Source organism: Dendrobates tinctorius, unplaced genomic scaffold (genome assembly GCF_039654945.1).
Source record: "Dendrobates tinctorius isolate UK_male_01 unplaced genomic scaffold, ASM3965494v1 ptg000342l, whole genome shotgun sequence".
NCBI lineage: Eukaryota > Metazoa > Chordata > Amphibia > Anura > Dendrobatidae > Dendrobates > Dendrobates tinctorius.
In genome coordinates, this window is record NW_027362008.1 from 3,871,822 (window position 1) to 3,897,592 (window position 25,771).

General features: G+C 47.8%; 2 protein-coding genes across 2 annotated transcripts in view; one reads left to right on the top strand and one right to left on the bottom strand.

The window, feature by feature from the left end:
- LOC141074949 (uncharacterized) overlaps nucleotides 1-4,113 on the bottom strand; it is a 95,230-nt gene extending 91,117 nt beyond the window's left edge. The window contains exon 1 of the mRNA XM_073562277.1: nucleotides 3,968-4,113. The gene's annotated coding sequence lies outside the window, so the exon portion shown is untranslated. The remainder of the gene's footprint in view (nucleotides 1-3,967) is intronic.
- A 185-nt stretch (nucleotides 4,114-4,298) lies between these two features.
- LOC141074940 (uncharacterized) overlaps nucleotides 4,299-25,771 on the top strand; it is a 54,533-nt gene continuing 33,060 nt past the window's right edge. The window contains exon 1 of the mRNA XM_073562268.1: nucleotides 4,299-4,406. The gene's annotated coding sequence lies outside the window, so the exon portion shown is untranslated. The remainder of the gene's footprint in view (nucleotides 4,407-25,771) is intronic.

A 25,771-nucleotide genomic window follows, 5' to 3' on the forward strand; every position in this document is an offset into this window, starting at 1 on the left:
TTTATCCATATCTGTCTATCCATATCGTATCTGTACCAAAAAGAATGAAAACCGGGTAGTACACCAATATATATTCTGTTCTATCTAAATATCTTGATTATGGGATCATAAAAATGATTAAATGTCTGAGGTTCACATTGTACTACAATAAATTTTTCACTTAAATATAAGCAATATGTGTGGGAGTCGGAGTCGTGGAGTCGGAGTTGGAGTCGGTGTAAGGGAAATTGAGGAGTCGGAGTCGCAGGTTTGGCTTACCGACTCCACAGCCCTGTTATGACCCCATAAGATGCTCTATAGAATAATATGCCCCATATGCTGCTCCATAAAGGTTACGACCCCATAAGATGCTCTATAGAATAATATGCCCCATATCCTGCTCCATAAAGGTTATGACCCCATAAGATGCTCCATAGAATAATATGTCCCATATGCTGCTCCATAAAGGTTATGACCCCATAAGATGCTCTATAGAATAATATGCCCCATATGCTGCTCCATAAAGGTTATGACCCCATAAGATGCTCTATAGAATAATATGCCCCATATGCTGCTCCATAGAATAGGCCCCATATGCTGCTGCGATTTAAAAAAAAAAATAACATACTCACCTCTCGTCGCTGGGGGCCAGGTGCCGGTGTCCTGAGCAGGCGGGGACACCGGCGCGCTATAGGGGCCAGGTGCCGGTGTCGCCGCTGACTAAGGGCCCCGGCACCTGCGATATCCACCTGTCCCCGGTCCACCACTGCGCGCCGCTCTATCTTCCACGGTCACAGCCAGATGAAAGGGAAGACAGAGCCGCACGCGGCGGTGGAACGGGGACAGGTGAATATTGCATGGCTCCCCCTGTCATACTCACCCCCTCCTGGAGCGGTCTCTGCTTCTCAGATGGTCTCTGGCGCCGCAGCTCCTTCCAGTGTTCAGCAGTCATAGCGGCTATTGATCGTCCTTATGGCAGTTTTTGATATTGTTTTGCCCTACTATGTGCTCCGGCACCACTGATATGTGGAGGATTTAACTTTTCTCCCCCCCTTTCTTGCTATCTGGGCTTATTAGGGTCCTGGCATGAATATTATATAACATGGATTTTTGTGTGTGGTTGCTCCATTGCATTTATGGGCTGGGCTTTATCTAGGGTTATATAGTCCTCATGAGCCTAGGAATAGGGAGGGATACTGCTATAGTGCCACAGTGCCGCTGGATTATATGCTCACATTATATGTGCTTATATGTACGATATTTATGTGCTGACATGTATTATGGGTACTATGGATGCCATAGATTTGTGATTTTATCATGTTTTTATTATGTATAACTCTTTTGTATCAATAAAAATTACTTATTTCAGTCTTAATTATAATTGGTGCAGTGTGCGCTTTTTCTGCAGTGGTGCTTTCTCTCCTTTTTTTCTTATTGTCATTATTCCACTGCTGCGGCACCTGGCCATATCATTGATGTGGCTATCATGCACAGCCGAGTGCGCCCACAATAGCACCTTGTATTTCTCAGATGGTCTCTGGCGCCGCAGCTCCTTCCAGTGTTCAGCAGTCTCGTGGTACTGCTCATTAAAGTAATGAATATGCGCATAGGCATCACTTTACAATGCTGAACCAAGAAGAGAAAGGCAGAGGGCACCGCCAGTACCGCTATATTTCCACGCTGTCGGTGTCACACCATGTTGCCGAATATGCCTCATGATCTCGGGTGCTTAATCTTGAAAAACACAGTTTGTTGGCAATGCATAAAAAAGTAAATAGATCGCGCTCACCGATCTTCAGAAAAATTCCTAACTTTATTGGCAATGTTAAAACATTATGGCAGGGGAGTGAGCACAGGAGAGCGCAAGGTCTGACGACGGCTGTTTCGCGCCTAGGAGCGCTTCTCTTATGCTCACTCCCCCCGGCCATAATGTTTTATCATTGTCAATAAAGTAAGGAATTTTTCTGAAGATCGGTGAGCGCTATCTATTTACTTTTTTGTGCATATTCAATACTTTAATAAGCGGCACCATGTGACCGCTGAACACAGGAAGAGCTGCGGCGCCGGAGACCATCTGAGAAGCAGGGAAGTGCAGAGACCGCGCCAGGAGGGGGCGAGTATGATCTGATAGCTGCTCTCCCCCGCCGACTCCCTGGGACAATGACTCGAATATAAGCCGACAGGGGCACTTTCAGCCTATAAAAAATGGCTGAAAATCTCGGCTTATACGGTAATTGTATATGCTGTATTGTTTTGTCTCCTTTGTATCTTTTTTATTAACACTACCTATCTTTCTGGATTAAATGTAAAATGTAATAGTTCTGTTCCTTTTGTTCTGTAAACCACATCCCAAGGCCATATGCTACCAGAAATCAGGTGTCCAGCCAGTCCGTATAAACGACTGGTGGTGGCAGCGAGTAGTTTGTTGGTTATCTTGGAGTTAGCAGTTGTTACGGTAAATATTTATACTTTGCTTTGATTATTATTTTGGATAATTATATGTACCTATATCTCTGATAATTCTGTATTTTAGTAATCGCTTTATAAGTGTTATTCGTAAAAGCAATAACACTGGGCGCTGTCTCTGATATAGAGGGGTCTGTGTGTTAAACAATTCTTTGTCTCTGAAAGTCTAGTAATCTGGATAGAACTGGTTTGAATTTTGATTTCCCAACTTAAATATCTTCTGTCTTAAGCCCCCGTCTCACATAGCGAGATCGCCTGCGATCTCGCTACGCGTGACACATAGCGGCGATTGGGCCCCTGCTGCGATGTCGCTGATCGTGCTCGAATGTCCTGGGCCATTTTTTGATCGCTGGTGTCCCGCTGGCCAGCATGCATCGCTGTGTTTGACATGGACAAATCGAACGACTTCAATACTACAGGTCTGAGAGACCGGGTCCCAACGACCGTTGTATCATTCCGTATTGTTGCTGTTGAGATCTGCCTGTTTGACATCTCAGCAGCGACCTCGTAGCGACGCACCAGCGATCCTTACAGGTCATATTGTTGTCGGGATCGCTGGTGCGTCACCTCCAATCTCTGTGGAGGGGTGGTGGACCTGCTGTGATTAAAACCGCCTGAGGCTAAGGGGTGAAGTGCTCAGTCAGAAAGTTAATGAATTCAAATTTTAAAAAACTGACCATCACATTCAAACATAAATTAGGTCTGAACAGGTGCTTAACCTATTAAGCTAGGCTATATCTGTGCTACCAGCTCCACGTGTTTGCCTGCCATCCTGCATAACATCCTTCACATATCGCCTGTCAAAACATGCTTCCCTGCCCACCCAGACTTACGCCTTACAGAATCCACCCCATAATTAAGTTTAAGAAGAGAGGGTGTAAGATGACGAGATCATGAAAAATAATAGGCAGAATTTAATGTTACAAGATTAGAGCCGTAAAGAGAAAAAAAAACAAGAGAGCGACTAGAGAGCATCTAACACTGTCTGAAGTCGGTATGGACTGAGCCTGCGCCGTGTGGTCGGAGTCTGAAAGACATCTAGAGCAGGAGGAAAAAAAAAAAATTTCCGCGTGTCCCCACACACATAAAATAGACAGAAATGTGGAATTTACCACAAAATTAATGCGCAGGCTGCGGTTTTTACTGTGAAGCATTTTTTCGCGGTAAAAAATGCATCAATATGCACAAAAAGTGCAAAATGCTTTAAAATGAATGGGAAGCTTCTATTAAGCGTTTTTTTGAGTGGATTTTGTTTTGTAAATCCGCGAAAAAAAAAACGTTGTGTGTGAACCGAGCCTTACACTCCCTGTCCGGTGTGTCTGTGGGACGTGACACGGAGCCTCAGCGCCTCCAGGCGTCGTGTGACGGGCTCAGGCCCAGATCCTCTGTATGACCCAGGCGATGTCACCGAGGGGAAACCACCCACAGAGGAGACCTCCACCGACTGACCAAATACTGAACGCGGCCTAACACTGCACAGCCGGACACACGGGAAATCATAACACACGGCCTGGAGTCTCACCGGAATGGCGGGAACCGGAAATCTGCTGCTGGCTGACCCCAGAGAACACGAGCTGCGCACACCCGGGACGGAGCGGCGGCACTGAGCGCGGGAGGACCTGTGGTGACGTCACCGTCATGTGACCAGGGGGCGGGGCTCAGGAGAGAGGTGGTGAAGGACCTGTGGTGACGTCACCGTCATGTGACCAGGGGGGTCACATGACGGTGACGTCACCACAGGTCCTTCACCCCTTCTCTCCTGAGCCCCGCCCCCTGGTCACATGACGGTGACGTCGCAACAGGTCCTTCACCCCTTCTCTCCTGAGCCCCGCCCCCTGGTCACATGACGGTGACGTCACCACAGGTCCTCCCGCGCTCAGTGCCGCCGCTCCGTCCCGGGTGTGCGCAGCTCGTGTTCTCTGGGGTCAGCCAGCAGCAGATTTCCGGTTCCCGCCATTCCGGTGAGATGACAGGAGGGTTTGTGGTGAATCTGTGAGAGGAGAGTGTGGGGGGAGATCAGAGCTGTTCCTGTGGAGGCTCCTGCTCCATGTGACTGCGGCTCCTCAGTGTTGGGGACGGGCAGCATTGTATGGGGGATGTGCAGCGTCTCCTCCTCACCTCACGGCCCCCGCTGGAGGTGGAGTTACCACGGTGACCGTCCCCCGCTGGAGGTGGAGTTACCACGGTGACCGTCCCCCGCTGGAGGTGGAGTTACCACGGTGACCGTCCCCCGCTGGAGGTGGAGTTACCACGGTGACCGTCCTCCGCTGGAGGTGTAGTTACCACGGTGACCGTCCCCCGCTGGAGGTGTAGTTACCACGGTGACCGTCCCCCGCTGGAGGTGTAGTTACCACGGTGACGTCCCACGCTGGAGGTGTAGTTACCACGGTGACCGTCCCACGCTGGAGGTGTAGTTACCACGGTGACCATCCGCCGCTGGAGGTGTAGTTACCACGGTGACCATCCCCCGCTGGAGGTGTAGTTACCACGGTGACCGTCCTCCGCTGGAGGTGTAGTTACCACGGTGACCGTCCTCCGCTGGAGGTGTAGTTACCACGGTGACCGTCCTCCGCTGGAGGTGTAGTTACCACGGTGACCGTCCTCCGCTGGAGGTGTAGTTACCACGGTGACCGTCCTCCGCTGGAGGTGTAGTTACCACGGTGACCGTCCTCCGCTGGAGGTGTAGTTACCACGGTGACCGTCCTCCGCTGGAGGTGTAGTTACCACGGTGACCGTCCTCCGCTGGAGGTGTAGTTACCACGGTGACCGTCCCCCGCTGGAGGTGTAGTTACCACGGTGACCGTCCTCCGCTGGCGGTGTAGTTACCACGGTCACCGTCCTCCGCTGGAGGTGTAGTTACCACGGTGACCGTCCTCCGCTGGAGGTGTAGTTACCACGGTGACCGTCCTCCGCTGGAGGTGTAGTTACCACGGTGACCGTCCTCCGCTGGAGGTGTAGTTACCACGGTGACCGTCCTCCGCTGGCAGTGTAGTTACCACGGTGACCGTCCCCCGCTGGAGGTGTCGTTACCACAGGAATATCAGACACTGAGGACACAGGAGACGGCTGTACTGGGGGTCACCGGGGATATCGGACACTGAGGGCACAGGAGACGTCTGTACCGGGGGTCACCGAGAATATAAGACACTGAGGACACAGGAGACGGCTGTACCGGGGGTCACCGGGGATATCGGACACTGAGTACACAGGAGACGGCTGTACCGGGGGTCACCGGGGATATCGGACACTGAGGATACAGGAGACGGCTGTACCGGGGGTCACCGTGGATATCGGACACTGAGGACACAGGAGACGGCTGTACTGGGGGTCACCGGGGATATCGGACACTGAGGACACATGAGACGGCTGTACCGGGGGTCACCGGGGATATCGGACACTGAGGACACAGGAGACGGCTGTACCGGGGGTCACCGGGGATATCAGACACTGAGGATACAGGAGACGGCTGTACCGGGGGTCACCGGGGATATCAGACACTGAGGATACAGGAGACGGCTGTACCGGGGGTCACCGGGGATATCGGACACTGAGGACACAGGAGACGGCTGTACCGGGGGTCACCGGGGATATCGGACACTGAGTATACAGGAGACGGCTGTACCGGGGGTCACTGAGAATATCAGACACTGAGGACACAGGAGACGGCTGTACCGGTGGTCACCGGGGATATCGGACACTGAGGATACAGGAGACGGCTGTACTGGGGGTCACCGTGGATATCGGACACTGAGGACACAGGAGACGGCTGTACTGGGGGTCACCGGGGATATCGGACACTGAGGACACATGAGACGGCTGTACCGGGGGTCACCGGGGATATCGGACACTGAGGACACAGGAGACTGCTGTACCGGGGGTCACCGGGGATATCGGACACTGAGGACACAGGAGACTGCTGTACCGGGGGTCACCGGGGATATCGGACACTGAGGACACAGGAGACGGCTGTACCGGGGGTCACTGAGAATATCAGACACTGAGGACACGGGAAACGGCTGTACCGGGGGTCACCGGGGATATCAGACACTGAGGACACAGGAGACGGCTGTACCGGGGGTCACCGGGGATATCGGACACTGAGGACACAGGAGACGGCTGTACCGGGGGTCACCGGGGATATCGGACACTGAGTATACAGGAGACGGCTGTACCGGGGGTCACTGAGAATATCAGACACTGAGGACACAGGAGACGGCTGTACCGGGGGTCACTGAGAATATCAGACACTGAGGACACGGGAAACGGCTGTACCGGGGGTCACCGGGGATATCGGACACTGAGTATACAGGAGACGGCTGTACCGGGGGTCACTGAGAATATCAGACACTGAGGACACAGGAGACGGCTGTACCGGTGGTCACCGGGGATATCGGACACTGAGGACACAGGAGACGGCTGTACCGGGGGTCACCGGGGATATCGGACACTGAGTATACAGGAGACGGCTGTACCGGGGGTCACCGGGGATATCGGACACTGAGTATACAGGAGACGGCTGTACCGGGGGTCACTGAGAATATCAGACACTGAGGACACAGGAGACGGCTGTACCGGGGGTCACCGGGGATATCGGACACTGAGGACACAGGAGACGGCTGTACCGGGGGTCACCGGGGATATCAGATACTGAGGACAAAAGAGGCGGCTATACCGGGGGTCACCGGGGATATCAGATACTGAGGACACGGGAGACGGCTGTACCGGGGGTCACTGGGGATATCGGACACTGAGGACACAGGAGACGGCTGTACCGGGAGTCACTGAGAATATCAGACACTGAGGACACAGGAGACGGCTGTACCGGGGGTCACCGGGGATATCGGACACTGAGGACACAGGAGACGGCTGTACCGGGGGTCACCGGGGATATCGGACACTGAGGACACAGGAGACGGCTGTACCGGGGGTCACTGAGAATATCAGACACTGAGGACACAGGAGACGGCTGTACCGGGGGTCACCGGGGATATCGGACACTGAGGACACAGGAGACGGCTGTACCGGGAGTCACCGGGGATATCGGACACTGAGGACACAGGAGACGGCTGTACCGGGGGTCACCGGGGATATCGGACACTGAGGACACAGGAGACGGCTGTACCGGGGGTCACTGGGGATATCAGATGCTGAGGGCACAGGAGATACCTTAGAAATGGACAGCCCCTTTAATTTGGACCAAGGCCGTTCTGTGTAGGAGCTTGTGTCGGGGTGTGGGACTCTGGGAGTTTTGGTAATCTCTTCCTACCAGTCACTGGGTTGATCTGCTGAGCTGTGTTTCCAGATGTTCCACCGATGTGGAACATCTGGAAACATCCTGATAATGACTCAGTCTGAAACCTCTTGTTGTTCCAGGAATTGAGGAATTTCAGATCCTCTGTGAACTGAAAGGGATTGTCCAGAACTAACTTATTTATTACTTCATCCGTATAGACCAAAAATACCTCTGGTCATTACAGGGTTAAATGATTGGCTGCACCATGAAGCTTAGAACTTCTGTACTTGGTTTGAACAGTCAGACTCCCTTTAACCAGAGGTATTTTTGGTTTTCCATTTTCGTCTTTCCCTCTCCTTCCCAGAGCCATAACTTTTTTTATTTTTCCGTCAATATGGCCATGTGACGGCTTGTTTTTTACGGGACGAGTTGTACTTTTGAACGACACCATTAGTTTTAAACTATCGTGTACTGGAAAATGGGAAAGAAGTTCCAAGTGCGGTGAAATTGCAAAAAAAAAATGCAATTCCACAGTTGTTTCTGCAGGTCATTACGAGTTCACAGACACCAAACATGTCTAGGATCTTCTTTGTCGGTGGGGAAAAAAAATGCCAACGTTTGTTTAAAAAAAAAAAGTGTCAATGGATTTCAGAAAACTGACCGTCACATCTAAGCATAGTGTGAACAGGTGCTTAACCTAGAGTGACCAACTCATATACACTCAAAATAGGAATCACACTGCAGCACCCAACCATGCAAACGTGAAATATGAAAAGTGAATTGCATTACTGCACTAGAAATATGAAAAATTGAGAAAGCTTAGCGCCTAAAATGGCCAATTTATATTTTATGTTTGCATGCTATGGCGCTACAGTGTGCTTTTTTGTTTCAGTGTCAATGGAGACGTGGCATCTCCATTTTTTGTGATCTGGGGTCGGGTGAGGGCTTATCTTTTGCGCTGATGTTTTTATTGATACCATTTTGGTGCAGATACGACCTTTTGATCGCCCGTTATTACATTTTAATTCAATGTTGCGGTGACCAAAGAAAATAATTGTGGCGTTTTGAGTTTTTTTTTCTTGTTAAGACATTTAGCAATCGGTTTAATTTTTTTTATTGATAGATCGGGCGATTCTGAACGTAGCGATACCAAATATTGGTATGTTTGATTTTATTTTTAATTATTTTATTTTGAATGGAGCGAAGGGGGGGTGGTTGATTTGAACTTTTTGAACATTTTTTTTTATATTTTTAAAAACATTTTTTTCCAGGTCAGCACCTAACAGCACACTGGAGGACGTCCTTATCCGTAGTGGGACAGGAAACCACGAGAGTTTAAAAGGATCCTCCCCTTACCACCCTTCAGTGTTTTTCCTGTCCCACTGCGGGTAGGGACGACGAGAGGAAGATCCGACCGTTCCACGCAAATGGTTCGGATCGGGGGCCCAGCCTTTCCCTTCCTACCTCAAAAATTCTGCAGCTGACACCCGGCACAAGGGTCCCTCAGCCCATCCAGGGTAGCGCTGCTCCTGGAGACGGGGTCGGTTCCTCCTGACGGGGGCTCTCGACCCTGGATGCCGCCGCCACCACCGATATACGGGAAACGGGGCCGCCTCTATGGAGTCCACTGGCCCCACAAGCGGACCCCGGCAGCGGATTGCCGCACCTCTCCCCCCTCCGTGGGACGCGGCATACCTGGAGGACCGCGCAGTGCCCGGACCGGGGCGCGTCAGTTCCGGCCGCATCATCAGGGCTAGGGCGCGTCAGTTCCGGCCGCATCATCGGGGCCGGGGCGTGTCACTTCTGGTCGCGTCATCGAGGCCGGGGCTCGTCCCTTCCGGTCGCGTCATCAAGTGTGACCGCCCGGCGTCGCAGGCACTGCCGGCATAGATGTCTGGCGGTGGAGCGGATCGGCAACGCAGCAGGAGGAAGGAACAGCAGCGGTACGCCAGGCTCTGCGGCAGTAAGAGCCGGACGCTACGCTCGTGGCCACTTACACGTCTCTGTGTCTCCACAGCAGCAGGCAGCCACAGTAAGCCTCTATCCAGGATGGAGGACCAGGCAAAGACGGTGACGGGAGCAGAGAGCCAGGGTCAGGTGAGTAACCTCAGATGAGGTCATAGCAGGGCCCCGGTAAGGCAGACCCCACAGAACACGTTTTTTATTTGTTCCAGGGGGGAACCTCCACCTCAGAGAGAAAGGAGCCCAGGAGGAAGGATAAGAAGTGTCCAGTTTGCTCTAAGAAGCTAAAGGACACGTGGCAAAAGACCCTCTGCGATGCATGTACAAAGTGCATAATGGGGAAGGAACAAGCTGCACTCATGTCTAACATGAGAGCAATAATTAGAGAGGAAGTGCAGGCTTCGGTTTCCGGCCTGGCCATGTCCCAAACCCCGCAGGTGAACCCCCAGGCATCCAAAAAGAGACGGAGTCGAACACGTCTTCCGAAGACATCCTGTTCAAATCAGACGCAGAGGAGGAGGAGATCAGAGAGCATCCAGAAAGGGGAAGGAAGTATCTCTTTTCATCCGGCGATACGGATGAGCTATTAGGGGCAGTGCGGCAGACTATGCAGATCCAGGAACCCTCAATTACCCTCTCAATACAGGATGAAATGTTCGGGGGGTTGCGCTCCCAGACTTCAATGGTCTTCCCAGTAAACACCCATATACGGGCGATGATATTAGACGAATGGGAGGAAGCAGAGAAGAGATTGACTATCCCCAGAGATTTCAGGCTTCGCCTGCCCATTTGACCTAGAGGAGGTCAAGGTCTGAGAAGAGGTCCCTAAAATAGATATCCCAGTAGCGAAAGTATGAAAAAAGACAGCTATTCCGTTCGAGGACTCCTCAAGCTTAAAGGAGCCCCTAGATCGGAAGGCAGACGGCCTCTTAAAGAGGGCCTGGGAGAGTTCAGCAGCGGTCATAAAAACAAATATAGCCGCGACATCAGTGGCAAGCTCCATGCATCTATGGATAGATGATTTGGAGGAGCACCTAATGAAATGAAGAAGAGCAGCATCCAATCCAGGTGAGAAATGTCTAAATTTATTCAGCCATGCAGAAATGGCTGAATAAATTTATACATTTCTCACCTGGATTGGATGCTGCTCTTCTTCATTTCATTGGGATTCCTGTTGTCCAATTGGGTCTCTGGACTGTGAGCGTGCATCTCTCTGATCCTGTAAGTGCTGTTTGCCATTTTTTCTATTGGAGGAGCACCTGTCAGATAGAACTCCGAGAGAAACTATCTTGAAATCCCTTCCCTTACTAAAATTGCCTACGGGGTTTTTGGCTGACGCCTCAGCAGAGTCTGTTAGGTTCTCTGCCAGAAGCCAATCCTTGTCCAACACAGCCAGAAGGGCTATCTGGCTTAAAAGTTGGTCAGGTGACATGCAGTCAAAGAATAAACTCTGCTCAATTCTCTTCTCGGGGGGGGGGGGGGGGGGTGGGGGTAGAGTCTTCGGGCCTGTGCTTGATGAAATCTTAGAGAAGGCGTCAGATGAAAAAAAGGGTTTCCCTGAAGAGAAACGTAAGAGGTATCAGCCCTTTCGTAGACCCCATTGCAACCAGAGAACGGACTACAGAGGGAAGGGGAAGTCGGGTCGATGGAGCTACCCCAAAGGGGGCGAGGGTAGAAATAGGAACAGAGATACCATCATCTCCGGCCCAGGGTCTAGCTCCCGGAAAAAATGACGCCACCAGAGTAGGGGGGCGATTGCTCAAGTTCAGTGGAGAATGGCGGGAGGTTACCACTAGCCCCTGGATACTACAGGTCATTTCTCAGGGGTATAGGATAGAATTCAACTCATTACCCCCGAACAGGTTCTTGGTGACCAGCTCTCAACTCTGTCCGACGACTTCCCCCATGTGGTTTGATATCCTGGACCTCCTAGAAATGGAGGCAATTATGCCAGTACCCACCCAAGAAGAAGGGAGAGGACACTACTCGAGCCTCTTCGCAATAAAAAAACCATCGGGGGAGACCAGAACCATAATAAATCTCAAGCCCCTAAACAAGTGGGTAGAATACAAACGCCTCAAGATGGAATCAATAAGGCTAGTTTCACACTTGCTTTTTTTTTGCAGCGCGTTTTTCCCGCAAAAAAAAGCATTGAAAAAACGCATACAAACGCATACAACTGCTGCGTTTTTTTCAAGCATTTTTATGAGCATGCATGAAAAAAACGCAGCGTTTTTATGCGTTTGTATGCGTTTTTAGTGCGTTTTTACCGCGTTTGCGTTTTTTCCAAACATTAGGTGGCCCCTCACACTAACCCAAACCATGACTTTACTAACCCTGACCCTAACCCTTAACCAAACCATACTAACCCTAACCCAAACCCTAAACCCTAACTAACCCATTGCGCGCGCATGCGTTTTTTTGAGGCAAGTCGGATGCCCAAAAAATGCAACAGGATGCATTTTGTGCGCCCGAGCGCATACCGGAAAAAAACGCATGCGCGCAAAAACGCATACAAACGCGTGTGTATGCGCACATAAGCGCATCCCATGCAAAGTATAGGAAAAAAATTGCATGCGTTTTTTAGCGCTAAAATACCGCGAAAAAAAACACAAGTGTGAAACCAGCCTAAGATCCACGATTCCTCTGCTGTGAAAAGCGGTGGTAATGTGCACGCTTGAGCTAAAAAACGTGTACTACCACGTCCCCATCCACCTAGACCACCAAAAATATCTCAGGTTTGCGGTCGAAAAGGAGGGCAGGATACACCACTACCAGTTTCACTGCCTCCCCTTCGGACTAGCATCAGCCCCAAGAGTCTTCACAAAATTAATGGTAGAAGTAGTGGCCTACCTAAGAGCTCGAAACATCACGGTGGTCCCGTAACTAGACGACTTCTTAATCATAGCAGATTCAGCAGCCCAGCTCAGGGTCGACTGTCAGTCCTCGATCTCCACGCTGCAGAGGTTGGGTTGGGTCATAAATTGGTCAAAATCAGATCTCATACCCAAGCCCAGAATAACATTTTTGGGGGTCATGCTGGACTCAGAAAGAAGAATGTCCTATCTCCCAGAGGGAAAGCAGACCAGCATGCCAAAGAATATTCGTCAGTTCTCAAAGAACCGGGTATCGATCAGAGACGCAATGAGGATCCTGGGGCTGATGACTTCGTGTATTTCCTGTGTCAGATGGAGTCAATTCCACTCCCGCAAACTACAACGGGCAGTCCTAACGTCCTGGGACAGAAGGCAGGACTCATTGGACAAGAAAATACAGTTAATCCCCCAGGTCAGAAGGTTGCTGCTGTGGTGGACCGTCCCGAGAAACCTAAAAACCGGTGTCTCATGGATTCAATCTCCAGAAATCGTAGTGACCACGGATGCGAGTTTGTATGGCTGGGGTGGACACGTCGGAGGAAGGTACTACCAGGGACAATGGCGTCCGGAGGACAGCAACAGGTCCTCCAACTTCAGGGAACTACAGGCGGTCTGGAAGGTACTACTCGTCGCCTGGTCTCTGGTGAAGAACAAGCACGTCAAAATACTGTCAGACAATATCACGACAGTAGCCTTTCTCCGCCACCAGGGCGGACCAAGACACCCGCCACTTCAGGGCTTAGCAGAACAGATCTTCAGTTGGGCGGAAAGAGAGGTCCTCTCAATCTCAGCAGTACATCTGGAAGGCACCAGGAACCAAGTTGTGGACTTCCTCAGCAGAAGAAGAATAACCGCAACAGATTGGGAACTCAACGACGAAAAGTGTTCAGCAACCGTTGGTGACAACTGGAAATAGACTTGTTTGTGGACAAATGGAACACAAAAGTCAAAGCCTTTTACTCCCTGAGCCCTGTGGGAAACCTGACAGGGATAGACGCTCTATCACAGTCCTGGAATAGAGGCCTGTTGTACACTTTCCCGCCTCTAGCTCTCATTTCACGGGTTCTCAGGAAGGTCTACGAGGACAGAGCCAGGGTCATATTGGTGGTCCCCTATTGGTCAAGAAGAAGTTGATTTCCTCTATCATGGGAAGATCCTATTCTCCTGCCAAAAAGAGAAGCCCTCCTCCACCAGGGTACGGTGTTGTGAGTTCATTTTCTGGTCCACCAGTTGTGAGTTCTCCTGCCAGGCTCTCTCTGGTGGTAACAGGAGGTAGTGAGGCTGATTTAATCAGTAGAGATCTGCCACCTGATAATGAGGATGACGATTGGACCTCAGGAATCTCAGACTGGATTTAAGACAGCCGACTCCCTATTCTGGTGCTGGTGATTCCTTCTGGCTTGTCAGGTCTTGGTTTTCAGCTCTGTTCCAGTCATCTAAAGCTAAGTTTTTCTGCTAATGTTCATACTTGATTTTGTTGGTCTATTCAGTTTTTTGTGTGGTCAGCCAGCCCCGGCTGGGGCTGTGCTGAATTTCCACTCTTATTTACCTGTATTTGCCAATTTGCTTTTTGTCCCTTATTAGATTGGCCTCTTTTTGCTCTGTCTCACAATATTTCAGAGTGCTGATATAGTGGGAGAAGTCTAGTGACTTCAGGGTTAATTTTGCTATCAGAAGTGTTGGACATTATTTTTGTAGGGTTTTTTGGGCAGATTGCAGACAGTGGCTTTCCTAAGCAATTGTCTGATCGTGTGGAGCAACATGCTGCTGAAGTACAGGGAATTTCCACCTACCTCATTCAGTCGCATGCTGCTGAACCTAAGATCCCTACTCCTGATGTGTTTTCTGGGGATCGGTCTAAATTTCTTAATTTTAAGAATAATTGTAAATTATTTCTGGCCTTGAAGCCTAACTCATCGGGGAGCTCTGTGCAGCAGGTTAAAATTGTCATCTCCTTGCTGTGCGGCGATCCCCAGGATTGGGCTTTTTCTCTGACACCTGAAAATCCTATTCTGACTAATGTGGATGCATTTTTTCAAGCCTTGGGGTTGTTGTATGATGAACCTAATGCTGTTGATCAAGCTGAGAGAACCCTGTTGGCATTAAACCAGGGTCAGGATCCTGCAGAGTTATACTGTCAAAAATTCCGAAAGTGGGCGGTCCTTACTACATGGAATGATGGTTCCTTGGCAGCTCTCTTTCGAAGGGTTTATCAGAGACCGTAAAAGATGTTATGGTGGGATTTCCTGTTCCCTCTGGTCTGGATGATTCTATGTCATTAGCCATTCAAGTTGATCGGCGTTTACGTGAACGTAAAACCACACGAGAGGCGTTGCCGCCTTTTGAACAAACGTCTGAACCTATGCAATGTGATGGGGTTTTGTCTAGGGCACAACGTCAGGAGTTAGAAGGCGTAATAAGCTGTGTTTTCTCTGTGGAGACGCCTCTCATACTATTTCTGTCTGTCCTAAACGAGAGAAACGTTTTGCACACACATTTGCTGTGGGCAGTGTACAACCGAAGTTCCTTTTGGCAATTACTCTGATCTGCTCCTTATCCACGTTTTCCACTAAGGCTTTTGTGGATTCAGGAGCAGCTTTGAATCTGATGGATTTGGACTTTGCTAAACGTTGTGGTTTTTCCATGACGCCTCTGCGGACGCCTATTCCTTTGAGGGGTATTGATGCTACTCCTTTGGCGGAGAATAAACCTCAGTTTTGGCCCCAGGTGATAATGCGAGTTGCCCCAGACCACCAAGAAAATTGTAAATTTTTGGTGCTGCATAATTTGCTTGATACTATTGTTCTGGGTTTTCCCTGGTTGCAAACTCATAATCCAGTTTTGGATTGGAAATCTGTGTCTGTGGTGAGTTGGGGTTGTCAGTGTGTTCTTAGGGACGCTCCTGTTTTCTCCACCTCTCCTCAGTCTCATGATATTCCTGATTATCTGGCTGAATTCTCTGATGTATTTAGTGAGAGAGTAAGTCTGCGACTGTGCAATTGAGTTGATGCCTGGGTGTAAATTTCCCAAGGGTCGGCTTTTCAACTTATCTGTACTCGAACATGATGCTATGTGATCCTATATTAAGGAGTCATTGGAGAAGGGTCATATTAGACCATCCTCGTCACCTTTAGGTGCTGGGTTTTTTTTTGTGGCCAAGAAAGATGGTTCATTAAGACCGTGTATTGATTATCGTTCCCTTAACAAGATGACGGTTAAATATCAGTACCAGTTACCTCTGATGTCTGATCTATTCTCCAGAGTTAAGAGTGCCTGCTGGTTTACTAAGCTTGACCTCAGGGGGGCGTATAATGTTTTTCGCATCAAGCACGGGGATGAATGGAAGATGGCGTTTAATACTCCGGAGGGACATTTTGAGTACCTAGTGATGCCTTTTGGGCTCACTAATGCCCCTTCTGTCTTCCAGTCCTTTATGAATGATATTTTCCGAGACTTTGTGGATAAGTTTTTGATCACCTATCTGGATGATATTTTGATCTTTTCTAGTGATTGGGATTCTCATGTGGAACACGTCCGGACTGTGTTCCGGATTTTGAGGGAGAATTCCCTGTTTGTTAAGGGATCGAAATGCCTCTTTGGTGTACAGAGGATTTCATTTTTGGGATTTATCTTGTCTCCATCGACTATTGAAATGGACCCGGCCAAGGTACAGGCCATTTATGATTGGGTGCAGCCTACTTCTTTGAAGGCCCTCCAGAAGTTTTTGGGTTTTGCTAATTTCTATCGTAAATTTATAGGTAATTTTTCTAGTATTGTCAAACCACTGACTGATCTGACCAAGAAGGGCGCTGATGTGCTGAATTGGTCTCCTGAGGCTATCTCAGCATTTCAGGAGCTTAAGCAGAGATTTACTTCAGCTCCAGTTTTACGGCAACCTGATGTCTCACTTCCATTTCAAGTGGAGGTAGATGCTTCTGAGATTGGTGCAGGAGCTGTTTTGTCCCAAAAAGACCCTGTGACTTCTAAGATGAATCCCTGTGAATTCTTTTCTCGAAAATTCTCCCCATCTGAACGCAACTATGACGTGGGGAATCGGGAATTGTTGGCCATGAAGTGGGCATTTGAGGAGTGAAGACATTGGTTGGAGGGAGCTAGACATCAAGTTGTGGTCCTCACCGATCACAAGAATTTGATTTATCTGGAGTCGGCCAAACGCTTGAATCCTAGACAGGCTAGATGGGCCTTGTTTTTCACGCGGTTTAATTTTGTGGTCTCTTTTCTTCCGGGCACTAAAAATGTTAAGGCAGAGGCCCTTTCTAGGAGTTTCTTTGACGATTCCCTTAGTGTGACCGAGCCTACTACCATCCTAGGTGAGGGGGTAGTTCTTTCTGCCATTTTGCCCGATTTGAGATGCGCCCTGGAGGAATTTCAGGAGGATAAACCTGAGCGTTGCCCTATGGGAAAATTGTATGTTCCTGACCAGTGGAGAAAGAGAGTGATGTCTGAAATTCATTGCTCCGCATTGGCTGGTCATCCAGGTATTTTTGGTACTAGAGATTTGGTGAGTCGGTCTTTTTGGTGGCCTGCCTTATCTCGTGATGTCAGGAATTTTGTACAGTCCTGTGGGACTTGTTCTCGGTCTAAACCCTGTTCTCGTTCTAGTGGGTTGCTGATGCCCCTGCCGGTGCCCAAGAGGCCATGGACCCATATCTCAATGGATTTTATTTCTGATCTTCCTGTCTCTCAGAGAATGACTTATCTGGGTGATTTGTGATTTTCGAAGATGGTCCATCTTGTACCACTCCCAAAGTTGCCTTCTTCCGCTGAGTTGGTGCCCTTGTTTTTACAACAGGTGGTTTGGTTACATGGGATTCCTGAGAACATTGTGTCCGACAGAGGAGTCCAGTTTGTTTCCAGATTCTGGAAAGCCTTTTGTTCCAATCTGGGAATTCAGTTATCCTTCTCCTCCGCGTTTCATCCCCAGACCAATGGACAGACTGAGAGAATAAACCAGACCTTGGAGTCTTATTTGAGATGTTTTATATCTGCTGATCAGGATGATTGGGTCTCATTTTTGCCCTTGGCCGAATTCGCACTGAACAATAGAGCTAGTTCTACCACTTTGATGTCACCCTTTTTCTGTAATATTGGGTTTCATCCTCGATTCTCTTCAGAGCAAGTGGAATCTTCGTCCTGCCCAGGTTTGGACACTGTGGTTGAGAGAATGCAGCAGATATGGGACCAAGTGGTGGATAAGTTGTCACTCCCTCAGGAAAAGGCCCAGCGATTTTCCAACCAGCATAGGATCATTGGTCCCCGGTTTAAAGTGGGTGATATGGTTTGGTTGTCGTCTAAGAATATTCCTATGAAGGTTGCATCTCCAAAATTTAAGCCAAGATTTATTGGACCTTATAAGATTTTGGAGATTCTTAATCCTGTTTCTTTTCGATTGGCTCTTCCAGTTACGTTCAAGATCCATAACATATTTCACAAATCTCTGTTGAAGAGGTTTGTTGAGCCAGTGGTTCCTATGGCAGCACCTCCTGACCCTGTGTTGGCTGAAGGCAATGTGGAATATGAGGTAGAGAAAATATTGGATTCTCGTTTGGTTAGACGGAGATTCCAGTATTTGGTTAAATGGAAGGGTTATGGCCAGGAGGATAATTCTTGGGTCTCTGCCTCTGATAGTCATGCCAATAGATTGGTTCGTGCTTTTTACCGGGCCCATCCCGATCGGCCTGGTGGCGTGGATGAGGGTTCGGTGACCCCTCCTCAAAGGGGGGGTACTGTTGTGAGTTCATTTTCTGGTCCACCAGTTGTGAGTTCTCCTGCTAGGCTCCCTCTGGTGGTAACAGGAGGTAGTGAGGCTGATTTAATCAGTAGAGATCCGCCACCTGATAATGAGGATGACGATTGGACCTCAGGAATCTCAGACTGGATTTAAGACAGCCGACGCCCTATTCTGGTGATTCCTTCTGGCTTGTCAGGTCTTGGTTTTCAGCTCTGTTCCAGTCATCTAAAGCTAAGTTTTTCTGCTAATGTTCACACTTGATTTTGTTGGTCTATTCAGTTTTTTGTGTGGTCAGCCAGCCCCGGCTGGAGCTGTGCTGAATTTCCACTCGTATTTACCTGTGTTTGCAAATTTGCTTTTTGTCCTTTATTAGATTGGCCTCTTTTTGCTCTGTCTCAGAATATTTCAGAGTGCTGATATAGTGGGAGAAGTCTAGTGACTTCAGGGTCAATTTTGCTATCAGAAGTGTTGGACATTATTTTTGTAGGGTTTTTTGCAGATTGCAGACTGTCTTTTCTTTCCTATCCTTTCTAGTTAGTTTTGGCCCCATCGTTTGCTCAGCCTATTTTCCTGCCTTTGTTTGTATTTTCATCTTGTTTCAACGTCAATACATGTGTGGGGGCTGTTTTTCCCTTGGGGTCTGCTCTGGGGCAGTTAGTTTTCCCCTTTTCTTGCTTCAGGCTTATGTAGTTCTCCGGCTGTGATGAAGCGTCTAGGATCATCGTAGGTACGCTCCACGGCTGCTGCTAGTTGTGTGGTTAGGATCAGGGATCTGCAATCTGCATAGTTACCAACCTCTCTGGTTTTCTGTGACTTAGCTTGTTTCGTTTTTTTTCTCCTCGGTGACCCATTCATAACAGTCCGGTCTTCCACCAAAGGCCAGAAGCGCTCCAGTTATCAGCCTGGATCCTGAGCGGCAGATCCTAAGAGCAAGGGTTCTATGGGACGAAGTCATATCTACCCTACAAGCAAGTAGAAATCCCGTGACCGCAGCAATAAATAACAAGATCTGGAATAAATTTTGCAACTTTTGTGGAGAGGCGACAGTCGAGACTGACAAACCCCACATCCCGAAGATCCTTGACTTCCTGCAGGCAGGGTTCAAAAAGGGCCTTAGACCCAGCACTCTGAGAGACACAACCCTATCTTCACACCATTGGATAGCCCGGTTCTCAAGGGCAGTGCCTAAGAAAAGAAAACAAAGTAACAAACATGGGCATTCTCCCTTCCTTTACTTCTGTGGATCCAGCACAGGCAGCTTCAGAGGTCGGCTACTGTGCAAAGCCCCTAAATCGGCTGATACTATAGGACAAGTTTTTATTGGCCAAAGAATAATCACATGACCCTGAGCGCGGCCAGGCAGGCTTGACTTTGATGACTTGCAATCTGGAGGAACTTTGATAGCCTTTACAAAAGCAGAAGCAGGAAATGCAGCAGCTGTTTTGTCGTTAATCTGCATAGTGAGGGATCATGGTATATCACAGCTTAGCTATAGGGATAGGAAGTAAAAACCATAGAACACTGAAGGGACTGTACAGATAGTGTGTGACAGCGGTGAGAAGGTTGCTTTTAAGATATGTTGTCCAAGTACTGGACAATCCTTTTAATTTTGGAGAAAGATATAGGAGTGTCACTGTGTCTTTTTCCCCTCGCAAGAGTGTGAATGTGGAGGAAGCTGAGGACATCATGGACTTTATGGCACATCATCCATCTCCGTCACAGCCAGATGTTTTTCCCGACACTGACACCATCCGTTTCACTCAGTATGGGTAGCACGGTGGCTCAGTGGTTATCACTGCAGCCTTGCAGCGCTGGGGTCCTGGGTTCAAATCGAACCAAGGAGTTTGTATGTTCTCCCCGTGTTTGCGTGGGTTTCCTCCGGGTTCTCTGGTTTCCTCCCACATTCCAAAGACATACTGTTAGGGAATTTTAGATTGTGAGCCTCATCATGGACAGTGCCAATAATGTCTGTAAAGCTTTGTGGAATTAATAGTGCTATATAAATGAGTAAAATAAAAATTCTGCACATTCTTTCCCTTGCCCTGCTGCCATAACAGTTTTTTCCGATTGCTGACTTTCTATTCCGTGAATGACAAATCAGTCTTCTCTGAAAAAGTGTTGGATGTTGATCTCCATGAGTTCATTCATCCTCATTTTTCAGTCTTCTACTAGGCATTGCTCCCACTGTCCAGTTTCCTACTCCACACTGATGAGGGGCAATACCCCGAAACAGCTGTCTGTGGATGGATACCATGTTTTGGCATAGGTCGTTTCCTTCATTGGAGACTGCCCTTCCTGTGGTTGTTCCTTCCCGGGGAAAGACCTGGCTAGTCATTGCTTGCGTTGAGAAACATGTGATGGTGTCTTCGCGGCTTGTGTTTTGCATGTTTTGCATATCCGTCTTCTCTGACCCCTAGTGAGACGCCATGTCCTTTAAGCCGCGGCTCTTTAGGTGCTAAGATCTTATACAATTGATGTTGATGTGTTGTAGTGCAATAGGGTTGGTGCAGTGCGACAGATAGGCAGGGACCACAGAAAGTTCAGCATAAATGGAGTCTTTATTTTCAGAACTCACACATAGAAGTGATGTCCTCCGGATCGCAGCCTGGTTAAAACAAACACAGTCAAGAATAAAACCACCGTGCCTTTTGGGTGCGTAGAGTCGCCTAGAAGTCCCTGACACTGTGTTGGCTCCACACTGACCTGGGTTGCACAGAGCCACCTGACAGGCTCTTGACTTTGATGACTTGCAGATATAATATACTATAGGCAATCTGGAGGGCCTGTGATCGCCTTCGACACCAAAGCAAAAACTGACCGCTTTAAATGGAAATCATGGCCATAGAGCTACTTCCAAAACCCGGAGTGGAGAGAGGGGTTTGCCCCACTACCAAACCTGCAAATCCCTGTGACTCACAGGCGTCCTGCTGTGAACCCAAGGCACTCCAGCAGGTTTAATAGGACTCCGTTCACATCCTGGTCTACACCTATCGACCCCCGCCTATGATCTCCTTCACTGCCTCACAGTCACTTTGGTCTTTGATGAAATGGGGTGGAGGAGTTGGAAGATATGACTCAAATGCCTAGCTTTGTTGGTGGTCATAGCATTGGCAGCCGCAGTGGCACTCAGACTCAGCAAATCTAGAGGTGGGAATCAGGAGGTGAAACAAGGACATCAAGACATTTCCCACACTGAAGCAAATGTCAGCAGAGTTTGGGATGATGATAATTGTGACAACACTGTATTTTAACTTAATTATCCAGAGGTCTATTTTCAGTAAGCCAGGACAAATAGACCGTTATTTATATGTTGACTTTTGAATTTATGTGCTTCTTTCTTCGGTTGGTCAATAGTCTGAAATGTTGACTCTTCTTGTAGGTTAAATTGATGTTTGTAAATTGATGAATAGTTGTTACTTACCTCTTAGATCAGCTCCTACAGTTTATTGTACTGTTATCTTTGTAAAACAAGGATGCAAGGTGAAGGAACAATGGTGTTTGCTGGCTTGTTGATTACAAATGATATCCAGGCCATGCAGTTTGTTGACTTGCAAACATTGAAGGATAAACTAAATAGTCAATCAATTCGAGTTAATCTCTTCACCCCTTCTCCTTGACCTGTGAATTATAGCTTGAAGAACAGTTGTGAACTATTAAAAGGGGATATGCTGCTGTATCAAGACATCCAAAGAACCAGAGACTATTTACAAATCTACAGCTAGGAACATTCTAGAGGATAGCTGGCAGATCATGGCTCCATCACAAGGATACAGATTTGACATTCTACAAGATGTCAGCTTAGGGGACCATGGCCCCAGTTGAATGAATACAAATCTGCTCCATTGACCACCATTGAACCCAAGGATACATTTGGGAAAGTCAGAATTTGGACCCACCGGTCACCTGGCTCCATGGAGACGTTCAGAGAAGCCAGGTTGTGACCCTCCGGTCACCTTGCCTTGTACCTCAAGGGACTGTCAGCTTCCTAAGCTTGTCATTACCTCCTCTCTGTGCGTGCCACTGGAGGGGGTAGTCAGCCCTGGAAGCTCTGAAGTCATAGCGGCTCTTAACCCGACGGGTCAGCGGAAGGGTGAGACTTTGCAATTTTGCACCATCTTGTGTATTTTGCTGGGACTGTGCTACATGTTATTTGCCTGTTTTGTGGTATAATAAAGTATTGCCTCACTGTTTTACCCTCACCCTGTGTTGTCTGAGTAGTATTATGCCCACTGTTCCAATTGGTTTCGGCTAGTGGATTAGAGCACCTGCTGACCCCTGACCCATTTAACTAATATATAAGGAGATTTTAACTCTGTTCCAAGGGACTCTACAGGATGTCAGCCTAGAAGACCACAGCCCCAACTGGAAAAACACATTTCTTCATTGTTTTTGGTGTCGTAAAAAAAAAAAAAAAAATGTAACCCCTTCCCGACATGCGCCGTACATATACTGCACGATTGATAAGCACACTACCCAAACCCATTTCCCTAACCACAGGAAGGGCAACACTCCACGTAGTAGTCAAACATATTGATCAAGAAGTGTCTACTCAAAAAGAAAATAAAAATGTAAATTTTATTGAAATAACTACAATTACAACAGAAAATAAATGTTGGTGCCTCAAACCAGACAAGATGAACAACAAATAGTCAGACAACTGCAGAACATACAACATTACTCAGGAAACTGAGAGTCTAATCTTAAAGAAACATATTGCTATAATGCTCCACATATTGCACAATTCAAACCTGTATAATTCTAACATCTGTGGATATACTGTATTATTGCACTGCACGGTCTTTCCCTGTGTGGATCGGCATGAACGCTGCACTTTGGTTATGCATTTGCACTTTATTACATATGAATAGTGAAGCACTTCTTACTATTGGAATACATGAGAATGTTCAGTGCAATAATATAGTATATTAGACTCTCAGTTTCCTGAGTAATTTTGTATGTTCCTCAGTTGTCTGACTTTTTCTTGTCTGGTTTGAGGCACAAACATTTATTTTCTGCTGTAATTGTAGTTATTTCAATAAAATTGTCATTTTTATTTTCTTTTTGAGTAAACACTTCTTGATCACATCGGTGGCTTAGTGGCTATAGGATCAATATGTTTGATATACTGCACGATGGCGCGGCCTCCTGCTGAGTGCTGCGGTGATTGTGTGCGGGTGTCAGCTGTATTGCGTGGGGTAGCACCTATTTACAGTGGGGAAAAAAGTATTTAGTCAGTCAGCAATAGTGCAAGTTCCACCACTTAAAAAGATGAGAGGCGTCTGTAATTTACATCATAGGGAGACAAACTGAGAAAAAAAAATCCAGAAAATCACATTGTCTGTTTTTTTTTTCATTTTATTTGCATATTATGGTGGAAAATAAGTATTTGGTCAGAAACAAAATTTCATCTCAATACTTTGTGATATATCCTTTGTTGGCAATGACAGAGGTCAAACGTTTTCTGTAAGTCTTCACAAGGTTGCCACACACTGTTGTTGGTATGTTGGCCCATTCCTCCATGCAGATCTCCTCTAGAGCAGTGATGTTTTTGGCTTTTCGCTTGGCAACACGGACTTTCAACTCCCTCCAAAGGTTTTCTATAGGGTTGAGATCTGGAGACTGGCTAGGCCACTCCAGGACCTTGAAATGCTTCTTACGAAGCCACTCCTTCGTTGCCCTGGCGGTGTGCTTTGGATCATTGTCATGTTGAAAGACCCAGCCATGTTTCATCTTCAATGCCCTTGCTGATGGAAGGAGGTTTGCACTCAAAATCTCACGATACATGGCCCCATTCATTCTTTCATGTACCCGGATCAGTAGTCCTGGCCCCTTTGCAGAGAAACAGCCCCAAAGCATGATGTTTCCACCACCATGCTTTACATTAGGTATGGTGTTTGATGGATGCAGCTCAGTATTCTTTTTCCTCCAAACACGACAAGTTGTGTTTCTACCAAACAGTTCCAGTTTGGTTTCATCAGACCATAGGACATTCTCCCAAAACTCCTCTGGATCATCCAAATGCTCTCTAGCAAAGTTCAGACGGGCCCGGACATTTACAGGCTTAAGCAGTGGGACACGTCTGGCACTGCAGGATCTGAGTCCATGGTGGCGTAGTGTGTTACTTATGGTAGGCCTTGTTACATTGGTCCCAGCTCTCTGCAGTTCATTCACTAGGTCCCCCCGCGTGGTTCTGGGATTTTTGCTCACCGTTCTTGTGATCATTCTGACCCCACGGGGTGGGATTTTGCGTGGAGCATCAGATCGAGGGAGATTATCAGTGGTCTTGTATGTCTTCCATTTTCTAATTATTGCTCCCACAGTTGATTTCTTCACTCCAAGCTGGTTGGCTATTGCAGATTCAGTCTTCCCAGCCTGGTGCAGGGCTACAATTTTGTTTCTAGTGTCCTTTGACAGCTCTTTGGTCTTCACCATAGTGGAGTTTGGAGTCAGACTGTTTGAGGGTGTGCACAGGTGTCTTTTTATACTGATAACAAGTTTAAACAGGTGCCATTACTACAAGTAATGAGTGGAGGAAAGAGGAGACTCTTAAAGAAGAAGTTACAGGTCTGTGAGAGCCAGAAATCTTGATTGCTTGTTTCTGACCAAATACTTATTTTCCACCATAATATGCAAATAAAATGAAAAAAAAACAGACAATGTGATTTTCTGGATTTTTTTTTCTCAGTTTGTCTCCCATAGTTGAGGTCTACCTATGATGTAAATTACAGACGCCTCTCATCTTTTTAAGTGGTGGAACTTGCACTATTGCTGACTGACTAAATACTTTTTTTCCCCACTGTAATTGACTGCTTGAGCTGAAACCCTTCCTTGTAGATATGGCCAACCTCAGGTAGCACTACATGAAGGTCAATGGACCCAGGTGGCTGAATTGAAGGAATGTCTTCATCACCCATTTAAAGCGACTAAAAAGTTACAAGCTGAGGATTTAATTCATTTTTATAAAGGAGTGGAATAACTTGCTATTTTGCCTGTCCCAAAGAGGAGGTTTAATCGCAGATGGCATTCCTGCTTCAATGAAGCGGAGAGACACAGCTATTAGAAAATAAAATTCTTCTGGCAGCTGTTTATGTGGACCCGAGTCATCGTATACTGCTTGATGATCAACAGCTTACTAAAGGAAAAGAAGCTCTGACTGAGGTAGGAGTTAGGATGAGTGGCTACAGGGTGGCCAAGAGCAGGAGGACTTGGGTCCTGACAGTGCTGCTGCTGCCATATCTTCATCCTCATCAGATGTGGAGTTTGACTTTGACAAATATTTGGATGACATGGAGCAGGCAAAGCGTTGCCGCAAGGAAAAAGATTCCACTCCCATAGAAAACAGATTGACCAGATTTCAGCAAAATTTTTCACTTGCTCTCAAAGAAGAAGAAGAAGAGATCAATCATTCATCAAAACTTACTGCATGAGGCAATTCCTTCACACCCTGACACTGTTAGAGATGTTCCCATGTGGTTACGGCTTTACCACCAACCCAAGTTACTG